This window comes from Xenopus tropicalis, chromosome 1 (assembly GCF_000004195.4).
Source record: "Xenopus tropicalis strain Nigerian chromosome 1, UCB_Xtro_10.0, whole genome shotgun sequence".
Taxonomy (NCBI): Eukaryota; Metazoa; Chordata; class Amphibia; order Anura; family Pipidae; genus Xenopus; species Xenopus tropicalis.
In genome coordinates this window covers 125,468,848-125,482,851 of record NC_030677.2, presented here as the reverse complement: position 1 = coordinate 125,482,851, position 14,004 = coordinate 125,468,848, and the positions used below count along the sequence as shown (strand labels likewise).

The window sequence follows — 14,004 nt, the reverse complement described above, 5'->3', positions numbered from 1 at the left end:
TTACAAATCAATTCCCAGATGGAATTTTATACAGACTTGCAAGACTTCTGACCAAAGGACACAAAAGAACCAGACTGCTGGTTGATAATATATCATGAAAAGCCAGTATAGGAAATGTGTAAATCTTTGTAATGACTTGTTAAAATTATGTTACTAAAAAAAATGTTAGTATATGTGTTAAAATTATAGTTACGAAACTCAATTTAATTGTTAATAACCCCCCCCCCCATCACTTAGTTTATTGTAATGTTGTAAAACTCTACTAGACTACAAAAGTTTGTAATAGTTATAAATAAAGGGATGGGAGCAATAAAAGCTTGATGCCCGTGCAACTATTCCTGTTGCCCTAAGCAGCAGTAGATTATAGGACAGGCACACCAATACTAAAAAACTTTAAGGACGCAGTATATCACTATTGCAACATGAGTTCAATTAATGGGGTATGTGCTTAAAATACTCTTTATTTGAAAATGAAGCCAATATCACTTTAGTACTTTTTGACACTTCCTAGTTCTACAGACAATAGGAAGAGCTAATAAAAGTAATTACCATTGCACTGAAAAGCCCTCTGATAATGACTTGTTTAAAGTTGTAGTTTAGGGAAGGAGGGGGGGCTTTATTTGTCCAAAGGGAGATAAGGATCGCTAAGACCCTGTTAATAAGGTTTATTAAAAAACATTTATTTCTATTTTATTAACCCATGGTAAACAGTCAACAAAAACATGGTAAAAAAACACCCTTCCTGTACTATCCTTGCTTTCACTATACTACAATGGAGTGCAACCTATATCCCATGCTCGAGTGGCAGTGTTTAGTAGTAGAGTATATATATATATATAAGAATTTTAAATATTATGCTGGAGCATGTGTCAAGCCATGAGCCCCAGAAATATGATTTTAGGAAGTGTTTTGCTAACATTTTTTTGTGGAATGTTTCAACAATGAAATTCACAGAATCTGAATTTTTTTTTTCAAATGTTGTTATTCTTCTTTACTTACAATCCACAACCGAGAAATTTGAGTTGAAATATCCAGTTACAATCTTTTTTCATATCCTGACATTTATATACCACCTGATCCACAGTTATAACCACATACAGTAAATACGGATTAAATTGCAGAGCCAAGTTTCCAATATATAAAAAGATATATCAGTGTAAGGTATGGGGTTGGCTTTTCATTATCATTACTTTAAATAGAATGAAGAATTGTGCTTTGGATTAATCTATAATAAGCAGGAATATTGCAACAATATAACTAGAAAATATGACTAGAAAAGCTTATACATTGTAATTTAAATATGCCTATCCTTTTAAGTCAAGAAATGTTCCAAAAGGCAACCATATCATCGTTGGGGTCTCAAAAGATGAAATAGGCCTTTATTTGTACAGGATAAGACTATCATTAAAACAAGAAGTTATATACTTAAAGCCAGTTAAATACTAAAACAATCATCAAAGAATATAGAGTACACATGAATTTTATCCTAACCATCCAGTAGAAAGTGCAGCTAATGGTGTGAATTATGATTTTAATTTCTTTCCCTCCTAGGTTTGTGGAATCTCAGTTAATACAAAAGATGACAATGTACTAATGTGGTTTGCATATTAACATGTGAATGTTATGCAGCTTCCAAAGAGACATAACCCCATTGCAAACAATGGTTTGAGACCAATATCCCTGTTTAACAGGCACTTTCAATCCCATGATACTACAGGCATGGGTTTTACGAAACCGCATACTCTATCTGTGACATAATAACTAAATAAGAATAATAATCTTTAAATTTTAACTTCTTTTTGTCTGAGATATAAAATCAAACCACACATTTATTGCATTTCTGGAAGCATTGTGTTCACCAAACTCTTCCCTAAATCTCTTTTCTAGATGTTTAATTTAATTACAAAACTGGGTGTCATTTTTTAAAAAAAAGTATCTTTTCATTCACTAACAATGTAATGTAATGTCACAAGGTTTCATCATCATGCTTACTGACCCATGGAAGAACCAGAGGATTTATCTTTTAAACTTTTAGAAATCTCCCAGATTCAGAAGTAAATTATTTCCATTGTATCTGAAATGACAAAGATATCTTGACTGCACTGAAGGCAGGTCAAATCAGTACTTGGACACTCTTCATACCTATATAGCTACCCTACAAAAAGATACCTTTTATGTTTCAATCCTTTCCATTCCTGAAACTCATCTGATATACTGTCATTTGTTAAGAGACATTACAAAAGAAAATGACAACTGCCCAGTATAGCATTTAATACTGTACAGTAAATTTACAGAAACATTAATTAAAAAGAATGCTTAGGAATAAAATATACCTTTTGATCATAAATAAAAACCAATATTGTAAATAGTAAAAAAAAAAATGATCATATCAAAATGTACATTGTAAAGCCCATGAAACCGATGTTACAAAGTTAGAAATTCCCAGTATTTTTTTAATAAGATATATTGTTTTAATATTTTATTTTTCAGCAAGGGATGCAATTCTGGATTTGGAATCCAAGAGCCTGGCCCTATATAGAGTAAAAGGTTTGCCATGACCATTGGCTATTTTTGCCTGTGCACCAGCAAATTTCTGATAGGGCAAACAGCTCGTATTTGGCCAAATCCATTAAGGAGAATTCGGCAGAATACAAACAGGTGGGTTTGGTACATGTCTACTTTCAACTGGTTTGAGTAGCTTCTAAGCATTTTGCTGTGAACCCTGGGAGTCATCATTACTAACCTACTATGCAGGTTTCATACATTAACATGAATAGGGTTGACAGAGAGTTAGGTTCCCTAACTCTGGTTCTGGGGCATGCTAGGGTAAGAATTAAGGGTAAATTTCTAGAACTATCTAAGTCAACTGTTATTGTCATGTTTTCATATCTCTATAGCTTTGTTACGTGCCAGTGGAGGCCTAACCAAGGTCTGGATCACAACCAAGCATATAAACAAATGTTTAACTACCTTTGTCTCCACCTGCACTTTATGCAAAATATGTTTTATGGTTATAAATGGTCATGGCAGCAAATTATTACAGAGTTGTCAGTGGGTGGATGACTTGATACGCCCATAAACACAGCTGTAATTTTATAGTGTAATATACAATTGTGCAACAATAATAGAAATCACTAGTGATAACCTTTTTCAAAAGAATATATATTTTTAAATCTGTTGCAAAATACCTGTTCCTTTCACCCTAGTGATAGGGTTACACCAAAGGCATACTGTGTAGATCTTTTGTTAGACAGCTGACTGTGCTGGAAATGGGGAGTATCTTTTGACATTAATTTGAATGTAATACAACTGCACTGCAAAAAAAATTTCCCCCACCCCCAACATCTTTTGAAAGATCCTTGCTTTGACAAGATTCCTACTCTGTGATGTGTCAATTAGTTGGCAGTTTACCACTGACAGCCTCAGGATTAAGTCTCAGAACAGAACTTATTCCTACCCAAACTGTCTGAAGTAGAAGACAGATCAAATGCTTTGTGCAGCTACTAGAATTATTATCCAGAGCCAAGCATGTTACAGATTCTACATGTGCAAAAATGAAAATGCTTCAGCTTCCCCAGCTGTCTCACTTACAATCTGTAGTGGATATATTTATAGATCATTTTTAACCATGATTTGGCTCAATATATTTTTCACATGATACTGGCATATACACACATGCATACAGAGACTCACACATGCACAGTTATGTTTGCAGGCACACAATCACGATTTCATACATTTGCTATTAGCGATTTAATGAAAGAAAGGATTATTATTAATAACATCAAAACTAACTGTTACTTTCATTTAATACAAATACGTATAACAAAGCAGGAGAAAACAATCAGTGTTTGCAGTTGAGTCAGGGATATGTCAGGGATGGATACCAAACAGCAATTAACATTGATAAGTGAAAGCTAAGATGCCCTTTATAGGATATACAGCTCTATCACATTCTTTCATAAAAGAATAGAATATAAAATCCACAAACTATATTATGCATTCTATATAAAAAAAAAAAAGGTTCATACAATTAGAAGTACATTGGTACAAAATGTTGAGGGCGAATGTGCTTAGAGAATGAATATGCAACTTGGCAGCACTCCAAATGCAGATTTATATCCCATTATTTAGTGTCTGTCTGAAATTCTTTTTCTTAGATGTGTAGATTTATTTGGGCCTTCACTCTTAATTTTATTACTAGGACTCAGCACTTTTCCCCATTGTTATATGTGTCCATACCACATACACTATTACTAAAGTATCTTTGTAATGAATGGGAACAGGGTCAGCTCATCTTATAGTGGAATAACAAGCAAACAATTTAATTAAAATAAAAAGGGAGGTATGCAATGTGCCCACATATTATATAATAAAGCCCAAAACAAGCTATGCTCAAGAGAAGAGATGGCAATAGCAAGTCATGTTTGTTGCAGTATGCCAGTTTCATTTATCCACTTCTCCCTTGTGACATTTGTAACATAACATTTTTTAACCTTTTGCTATCCTGCAGTTTATTAATGCTTTCATATGTACATGTAAGCTAAATGACTGATTTGCTGCTATTGTCACATTGCTTTTCCTTTTTTATGAAACCAATATTAGAAGATGTAAATATAAAAAGATTCAAAGCAGAGTGAAGACAAATGCTGAGTCAGGCCCATCTGCAGACTAGTTTCACCCTTGTTAGGGCTCATCACTGCACAGCAGAATATCTGGTCAGCAAGTATGAAGGTTAGTGAGCAAATCACCTCCCCATATAAATGAAGTTGTGCCGTTTTCTAAAGTATCTATATTCATTGTATAAATCTCTTAGTTCCAGACTGACATACAGCAGAAATGTTCCAGGAAATGCAACAGACAGCACATGCACAGAAAAATATTGCCAAGGTCATAATTTCTACAGAGATAGTTGGTACAAATGTATTGGACAAGCAAAAATCTATTTAGTGTGCCCTTTTTATATTTCTAAAAGCTCTAAAAAAACCTCTCTCTTACTACTGAAAACTCAGCAATGTTTCTTTTTTATCACTGAGTTCCCAATAAGATCTAACAGGCTATTCTTAAAAGACAATTTAGTGCATACAGTAGGCAAACAGTGTACACTCTATAGGCTATTTAAATTTTAATGTATTGGTCACTGTATCGGGGTGAAATAAATAAATAAATATCTTCTATTGTCTCGTGTGGTCTGTCTTTGAACACTTAAATAAATAATATATATATGAACTCTGCAATAAATGTTGTACTAAATAACACAACACTTGTGTTTTTTAATTTGTGGTTAATGGACATTCCAAGACTGAATATAACTTTCATAACCCTTTTTATAATTTTTCTAGTGTATATGCAGCAAATACTTTGTGGTGTGCAAGTATTTGCTGCACAAAACTTTGCTTTAAATAATGTAGTTGCACAGCTTCTCTGTAATAAAAAAGCAGGTTAATTTACAAACGCAAGTGCAAAGTTAAACTTGTGTCTATTCACTAAAATTACATTTGCGTCTTTTTTTTCTAGATAAGCTGCAAGGTATAAAGTACATGGTAAACAAGAAAGCTCTGGAATTAACACCTGCCTTTAGGAAGTGTTACTTCTAGGATGTTTAAAAGTGCTCAGAGTAATGCTGGAATTCTGGGGGAAATGCTGCATTGTGGGTAACATACATGGTAGTCTGCATGAACTTGTCTTATTAAATGAGCCCTATAGCTTTTTTGTTGGTTTTATAAATGTTATCATGCATTTCATGCACATATGTATAAACTGAAAATAGCAAAGGACTGCATTTCTATACAATAATCAACAACATCATACCTTACTGTCTGAAAAATGGTAAATGAAGGTGACACTAATCACCCATCAACTGCCATTACTTAGTGGGTACAAAGTCCTATATTGTTGGCATTGTAGACTGCACACAAGTCAGTGTGCATGCAATATATTAGTCAGTCCTGCCAGGCCAAACCTCTGCCAAACTACAGCAGGGCCAGATTCCAAATTAATCAAGCCACATCAGATACTGTATCATCATGCCCATCAATGATTAAAATAGAACTTTAGAAAGCATCTAAGCAAGAGGGGAAACATAATTTTGGACTTGTAAATATTACGTTTTTAAAGTAGCAATAAAGAGATAAAAATAGAAAACAAGGAACTTTTTGCCTCACTTGCAGCACCCTAGCCACAAAAATGCATATGTCTGTTAGATTATGGGAAAAATATTTCAGTATTATATTTCGGTAAAAATATGTTGGTACTACAGGATTCCTACTGTGCTACAAGAGGCTTAGCCAAGCAAAAGTTTAGTAACACAGAATATGGTACTTAAGCAAAGTCAAAAGTGAACAAGACTTCAGGGCCTCATGGAATACACATGAAAACTAACAGAGCTTAGTTCAGTTTTACTAGGCCACTATTTTTTATTTTGTCAAAAAATATGTTTGCCGTATAAAAAAATCCATGATGTAACTTAGTAAATTAGGCTAAAAAAAGACATGTCCATTGAGTTCAACCTTTTGTCTAAATAAAGCATGTCTACCTGTCAGCAGTATGGAGAAACTTGGACAGTGATTTTACAGTAGATGTTATCTACTTTCTTAGAGATTTTGCCACAGCTTTAGCCATAGCATCACAGTGCCAAAGATCATTTATTTTTAAAATAATACAAAAGTGGCCAAAAAACTGTGCACAAATATTGGTTGTTCATATTTTATTCTCTAATTGGAATAGGGTTGTAATTGATGCACCACAGGGCTCTGCACTGTAGCCATTTTATTTCATCTCTTCAGTAATGACCTATAGGTGGCTATTGATGATGACACAAAATTATGCAGAACGAATGAATCAATCCTAGTTGTGTCATCATGGCTTTCAAACTGCAATCTGGACCGATAAGATTCAGTGCTGATAAATGTCAGGTTATGCACTTGGGATTTAAAAATATGCGGGTTACTTGTAATCCAAAAAGGACTAAGATTATGTATAGAAAATATCTATAGGTATATGTCAATAATAAACTTGCTGTTGCCAGGAGTGCCAGTCTGCAGCATTAATGGCTATTAAGGTTTAGCTTGTATCAAAAGGGGGATATATTTCCTTTAGTGTGGTAATACAATCCCTTTACAAAGAACCAATAAGGACCCGTCTAAAATATGCAGTGTAGTTTTTGTATTCTGGTACTCAAAAGGAACATTATGGAAATTAAGAAGAATAACTGTTGACAAAAGGGTATGCGAAATTCTGCATTTTGCCATTGGTGTGTTTTTTTGCAAAACTGACGCAAAAATTCGCCCCAAAACAAAAAAATCAGCAAGAATAAACGCCAGTTTATTACGTTTATTTCAGTTTTTAAAGACAAACTAAACATAGCTTTAGATAGCTTTATCTTCCTCTGAATTTTCTACATGATAGATGTATTTGCGTAAAAGGTTGAACTTGATGGGAATAAGAAATTTTTCAACCTCTACTACTACACAGCAACTTACCATCTATGGGCCATATAACATCAATCCAATTACATATCCGTAGAAATTGTCCACAATTCCATTTATGGTAAACTTGCTAAATGCAAGAAGAATTTTCTTGTTTGTCTTTGCATCAGAAGAATTAAAGCAAAAAAAAATCAGAGCAAAAAGAAAAAACACAGGAAACAGTGTATAAGATTATTCACTTGTGAGGTCAAGTGAAAAAACCAAGGTGGTTCCTCAGGTTTTCATAATTCTGTTCCCTAGATTCTTAGTTACACCTTCTATAACCCAGATTTCACGGTATAGCAAGCATTTACTGTTTAACTGTTTTGAACTTCTCAGAAAATACATTTCTAGCCTCATTTAGTTCTCGCAGTGCTTACACAGGCCTATACATAAGGAAAAGTGGGACCTTCTCTTCACAAATTCTAATCTTTTATCAGCTCTTAAAATAATATAATATCACTGATGCTGGAGTATTCACTCTGTGTGAGCTCTTTCCAAGTGTAGTCTACAGAAATGCCTAATGAGTTCCGGTATGTGGCAAAACAATATGTTAGTGTTCTACTGCATGAAGATAAAGATGAAGTTAACTGACTGAAGAATGAGCGTATTTATTGTCTCAGGAAAGCAAATCAGTAGAGTACTCATTTGTCTAGCAAAGAAATGCTAGATATATATTGTACAAAGATTAAAATGTGTTAACACATTGCTTCTTACTTTAATACGTGCATTTAATGGATACATAAAGAAAATGTGCTGCATCTTTTCATTTCTGTAACTACTGGAAAATATATGGTGGACTGAGAACATACCCCTGATCTAGAGTATGAAACAAATTCCTGTGAAAGCAGTGTTTGCTAATCGAAATTCCTATTGAACAATCGGAAACTGTTTATAGGACTGGCAAATTGAAGCCTTTATATTTTTCAACTCTATTGCACTTCTCTGGCCTCTTATTTCTAAGTTTTAATCATCTAAGTTGTTATTAGTAGTGTTAAGGTTGCTTTCCCTTGGCCTGTGTAAACTGTAAACCAGTTCGTTGTATGAAGGCCATTAGCTGGACGCAGTCCCTCTATAAAATCTGCATTGTCTCTAGGCTAGTCTAGTCCAGCCGTGAATTCCTTCTCCAACAACATTATTTTAATATAATCCATCAAATAATCATCCTCCTGAATGAATTTTGGCAAGCACTGATTTTAGATGTTTTCATTATAATACAACTGGGTTTACATTGTTTACATTGCTACAAACTATCATCCCCACTTATAAGACTAACACTCTAACCCCAGGCAGATATGAATTTGTTGTTTTTTTTAAATAATACTGATTTCTCAAAAGTGCAAAGTATCTTTTCCCATAACTTACAATACATACCATTATAGTGGTCTCCATCACAGGTGTTTGCATAGTACTTAATGGATAGTCTGGCACTGTTATACTACGTCTAAAGTTAAAAATTTTCTGAAATACATTTTAATTGTAAAAGGAAATAAAATATACAGGACAAATGTAGCCAGAATTACTGTCAATACCATGCTTACAATATATTGGTCCATTAGTCAAATAAATTTAGTGCATTTAATGATGTCAAGTGTTTTGCCATTTGAAAAAAAAGTGTATATATGATGCCTGCAGGTGTGTTAATCTCCTTATTGGAATATGCCAATTGATCAATATACATGGAAAATATTGTGTATATCATTGATTAGAGTAATTGCAGGTTGAATAATTATCTAAACAATCCTTAAAGGGAGCGATTTATCTAACCAAACCTTAGACTTATGTTATATTTATCCCCAAAAAAGTGGAAGGGTGATTTAACCCTTTGCATGCTACCTGCCATAGAAACCATGGGCCCGTCATGAATGCAAACACTGTGCCAACATTTTGTATTTAACTTTGCAGATTAATATTGGATCTATGCTGGGTATTAGATCAGGATCTTCCAGTAGGGAAAGGGTTAAACATTTCTTATTTTCCCTTACATGTAAACAGAGGAAGATTAGCAAACAAAATATTATATTGTATGGGGGTGGAGTTTTGGGGGTTTGTTTGCTTACTTGTATTTTTTGTGTTTGCACATGTGTGTGTGTTACAGTACATCTGTGACTGTGTGCGATTATACTTTTTAATAGACAATATGGGTACATATAAGCCTAGTCTATACTAGAACTTATACATTACAGTACTTGCACGCATTAACTTTTAAAGTTCTAGTTATAAAACACTGACAGTTTCTTACATACTGTTCTTGCCCACACTGATTTTTATTTTTTTTTTTGGCTAAATTGAGAAATTTCTATCAGCTGCATGTGGTCTATGAAAACATATGCAGGATTGATGACACAGTTGCTATACAGACTGTTAAATCAACTTGGTAAGGGGATGTATTAACAATGGTTGCCACTATTGATAAATAGGTGTTTGGCGTTTTAGGACAAAGAAATGCCAATGGAGGTAATTAACTGATTCAGCAACTGCTGGCATTGACATGGGAATAGGCTACCTATCCATAAATGTTTTTAAAATCACTACTATGAATTCATCAATAACTTACTGTATTTCTATTGTGCATAATGTGTATCCATAAACTGAATGGAAAAAACTAGGGTAAAGGATAAATTTAGGAAGTCGTGAGATGAAATAAATTTATATTAGCATTCAAGGCAAAATGAATAGCAAAATGGCAACAACAACCATAAAAAAAAAGGTTAGCATTTGCGTTGGGAACATAACCATTTAACCATCTTCATGAATGAAACAGCATAAACTTTCCCTGTAAACAGGATATGAGAACACTGTTTACTAATGTTCTTGCTAAGCTTGTACAGGGCAGCAATTTCTGGTAGCAAGCAAATGCAGTCACAGTGTATCAACTGGATACCGTAATTAAAATCCGTAGTTTTAACAAACATTATAAGGGAAAAAATCCAACAGTAATATGCTTTTGTCATCAACATATGTTGTTTTTATAGCAGATTTCTGCACGGTAAGTATAAAAGAATAGACCAGCATATTTGCCTTCCCCTCAACTGCAACTGTAAGCAAATACAGGTATACCTTATTAGTAAGAATTCCTATAGTAAGCACCACGTTAGAGGAATTAATCATTCATTCCCCAAAGACTGCTTATGTATTTCATCGGGCCATTATCTGATCTGAATAACAAGAACAATTGCATAATAAAACACAGAACTGCTGATACAAGCAACTTTCTCCTCTCCAGTTTATAAAGCAACTTCCCCTGATTAAAAAAAAAGAGAAAATGTTATTTTAATCCCCCCCCTCCAAATGGCTGTATTCCAAATTAACATTCTTCTATATTCCAAAAACTCCAATACTGGGCTACAGTTAACAAAGTTACTGCAGGGGGCAGCGATCTAGGTCATATTCTTACAATATTAAGATGCCAGAGGTGCATGTTTACTAGTAATGACCATTAATAATAGCTCTGTAATAATATTACTCACATGCAATATGTATCACAGCTAAAAGTGGAGCGAGCAAAAATGCATATAATTAAGCTGTAGCTTTGTTTATAGGCCTCAGTGAAACTGTCAAACCATATGCCAAAATATATATATATATAAAATATACTATCAACTTATATGGCAACAGGCACTGAGTCTTACAGAAAGGGCAAAAAAAACCCCAACTTTTTTTCTAATAATGACCACCAGCAATAAATCTTTCTTTGTCTTTTTTACATAAAACTGCAGTTTGGAAATTGAAATCTCACCCAACTTTCTCTATAGTCAATAATCAAGAAATGTTAGTCTGCAGCCCTTTGATGGGAGAATTAAATTTAAAATGATAAAAATTTAATGAAGGGCTTTAAAGCACTTACAGGGAACACTCTCTGTCCTGTCACATTTAGTTACTTCTAGCTGAGGAGCTGAACAAGACATTTGTCAGATGTAAAACTTTAAATATGAAATATTGAACATCTTGAAAAAATGACATTTTCCACCATATACCCCATGAACAACCTTTTATATATATATATATATATATATATATATATATATATTCTGTTGATATGTGCATTTATTAATGACTTTTCTTTTTTCCTATAGAAGCTAATCGTTGCGATGTTTATTAACTTTAGAAGGCCATTTGCTTTCAAAATAATGGATTAAACACTCTGGAAACAAAGTAACACACCATTTAATTTAATTAGACTGAAATCAATAGCTTGGCTGTTTACATTATAATTATTTAGAGTTAACACTTAAAAAAAAGGTAAGTATATATGTGTACAGTTCTAATTAACAAAGCGTGACTGGTACATTAAAAGTAATGTAACTTAAGTGACAGCAACTCTTGGTTTTGCTCTGTGCCTTACAGATAGAGGCAAACATAATGAGACATGGATGGAGCAGCAATGCAATATTCCAACAGTTATGATACTATATTAGGCATTCAATTATCCACCCCCTAAGCCCAGGTGCTCTGACCATATGGCTGTATCGCCATTATACCGCCAATAGCTCTGACAAGCGATTTAAAGGTTTTTATTAGCGTGAATACAATGTGGCAAAGTGCTTGCCAAACGCTGATGTTTTATAATGCAGAATGGACATGCCCCTTGACTCTCTGGGACAAAGCTTAATAAGTTAATATAATGACACTGTGTAACATTTGACAAGTAAAAGCTGGCAGTGACTATTGCAGACACATACAACTTGCAGCCCTCCAGCTCCCGATGAACTACAACTCCCACCATTCCCTGACATCACCTGACAGCTGGAAGAATGCTGGATACTGTAGTTCAAAAAAACAGCTGGAGTGGCCCAGGCTAGACGTCCCTGATTTCTCAGCTCCAAACACAGTTCATTCTTTCTCTGTCGTTTTTTCCTATGCACCGCTGAAAGGCATTCAGCAAATAACTGTGCATCTAGAGGAACTATTGATCAGTTTATAGCAATATTTTGTAGTCTATTATAGTTTACGACGGAAGATGGAAAAAGCTGTGATCCAGCGCTTAGAATGTGTAGTAATTTACACTACTTCCTGCACTATAAATGTCAAACTTCCATGACTTGCACTGCCTGGAACAAAGAAAAACAGATTGTTCTAAACTAAATGACTGTCCTGTTGTGACTTAGGAGCATTGATCTAACACTAAGGTAACAACCAGCACCAACAAAACACAAGTTAGTGGAATTTACAAAGCATGTTCAGTAGCAGATTCATAGACAGCACCGACTCCTGATAATCACAAGGCACATTTAGAGAGGAGCAAGGTAGAAACTCTTTCCTACTTACAGTGCAGCCAGTTCCGTGCTCTTTGGAAACCCAGAGGAGTCTTTTTCTTCTCTCCCCTCCCAGACAGATAGAGGAAAACGTGTTTTATTCCACACAAAGCCAGGCAAAGTATGAACTGTAAGAAAGAGAACATAACACATGGGAATCAGCCTCCTGGACACAGGCTTTATTTGTAAATCTCCTCATGTATTGTTCTCTCGATCCTGGAGGGAAAATGTTAGGTCGCTTTTTTTTTATGAGTCCTTTCCACCGCTCAAGGACCCCACAATAGAAAAGAAAGTGCTTTTAAGGTACACTACCTGCACTCTCCCCCGCTGATGCTGGAAGCCAGGGAGTGAAAGAGAGTGGAGGAGAAGGAGGAGGAGGGATGGAGACCGAGTGAAGGAGCAGGAGGAGGGAGGGGGGGCTCAGCAAGAGGATGAGTTGGGAAGGATAGTCACAAAAAGTGAGAGAATCCTCCCAGATGAGATAGAGAGGGAGTGAAAGGAAGAGGGAGGAAGGAGCCAGTGTTGCTGTCACACTGAAGAACACATGCCGCTGCCGCTGCTGCTGCTGCTCCTGCAGCTCATGTGAGAGGAGAGAGGGAGGAAGCGTCCCTATCTCACACATTCATCAGCACTGTGCTGTGTCGGATTTGGTTTCCCCTCAGAATCGCTTGCAGCTCAGCGCGGGAGCGAGCGTGGCAGCTGTCCAACGTCCTGAAATTCTCCTGTCAATAAACTCCATATCGGCATATACATTTGGGCTCTGCCTCTTATTCTCTGGCTAGATCTAATTACTTACAGTATATGGAGACGGATGATAGGATTTTTTTTTTTTTTCCTGTTGTGTTTTGAAAGTGCAGATATAGAGATATACCCCCAGAGGAAACCTGATATAGCATCAGGAATATATGCTTTTAACTCGTTTATTGCGGATTTAGGTTTTTTTTCCCGTGTGGAGAACCATCCCGGGGATCAGTTGCAGGCAGATACTCACACTGCAAGAAACAAACAAGTCTGGGAAGTTTGGGTAAAATGCACATGTAATTATCCTGTCATTCGTGTTACTTCCTAATATTTCTATTATGCTTTGTCACTCCACAGGCTACGGTCCAAGGCAAGAGGGCTCTTTTACATTTTGACTCCGGTTAATGTTACACAGGGCTGGCCTTTGTGTGTGTGTGTTGGGAGGGGGGCAGTGTAAAACGTCCTGAGCCCCCTGCTTGTGAAAGGAAAGGAGGGGCCCTGTGCTCACTGGGTTTTTTTTTATACTTCTCTGTAGTACCCAA

The 14,004-nt window shown here is 35.3% G+C and overlaps 1 protein-coding gene across 45 annotated transcripts in view; it reads right to left on the bottom strand.

Moving 5' to 3' along the window:
* The window catches only part of ptprd (protein tyrosine phosphatase receptor type D), a 909,395-nt gene extending 896,057 nt beyond the window's left edge, over positions 1 to 13,338 (bottom strand). For all 45 annotated transcript variants that reach the window (XM_031895469.1, XM_031895576.1, XM_031895588.1 and 42 more), the window contains exons 1-2: positions 13,034 to 13,338; positions 12,735 to 12,849 (exon numbers count right to left, since the gene is read on the bottom strand). The gene's annotated coding sequence lies outside the window, so the exon portion shown is untranslated. The remainder of the gene's footprint in view (positions 1 to 12,734; positions 12,850 to 13,033) is intronic.
* Between the last annotated feature and the right edge of the window lie 666 nt (positions 13,339 to 14,004).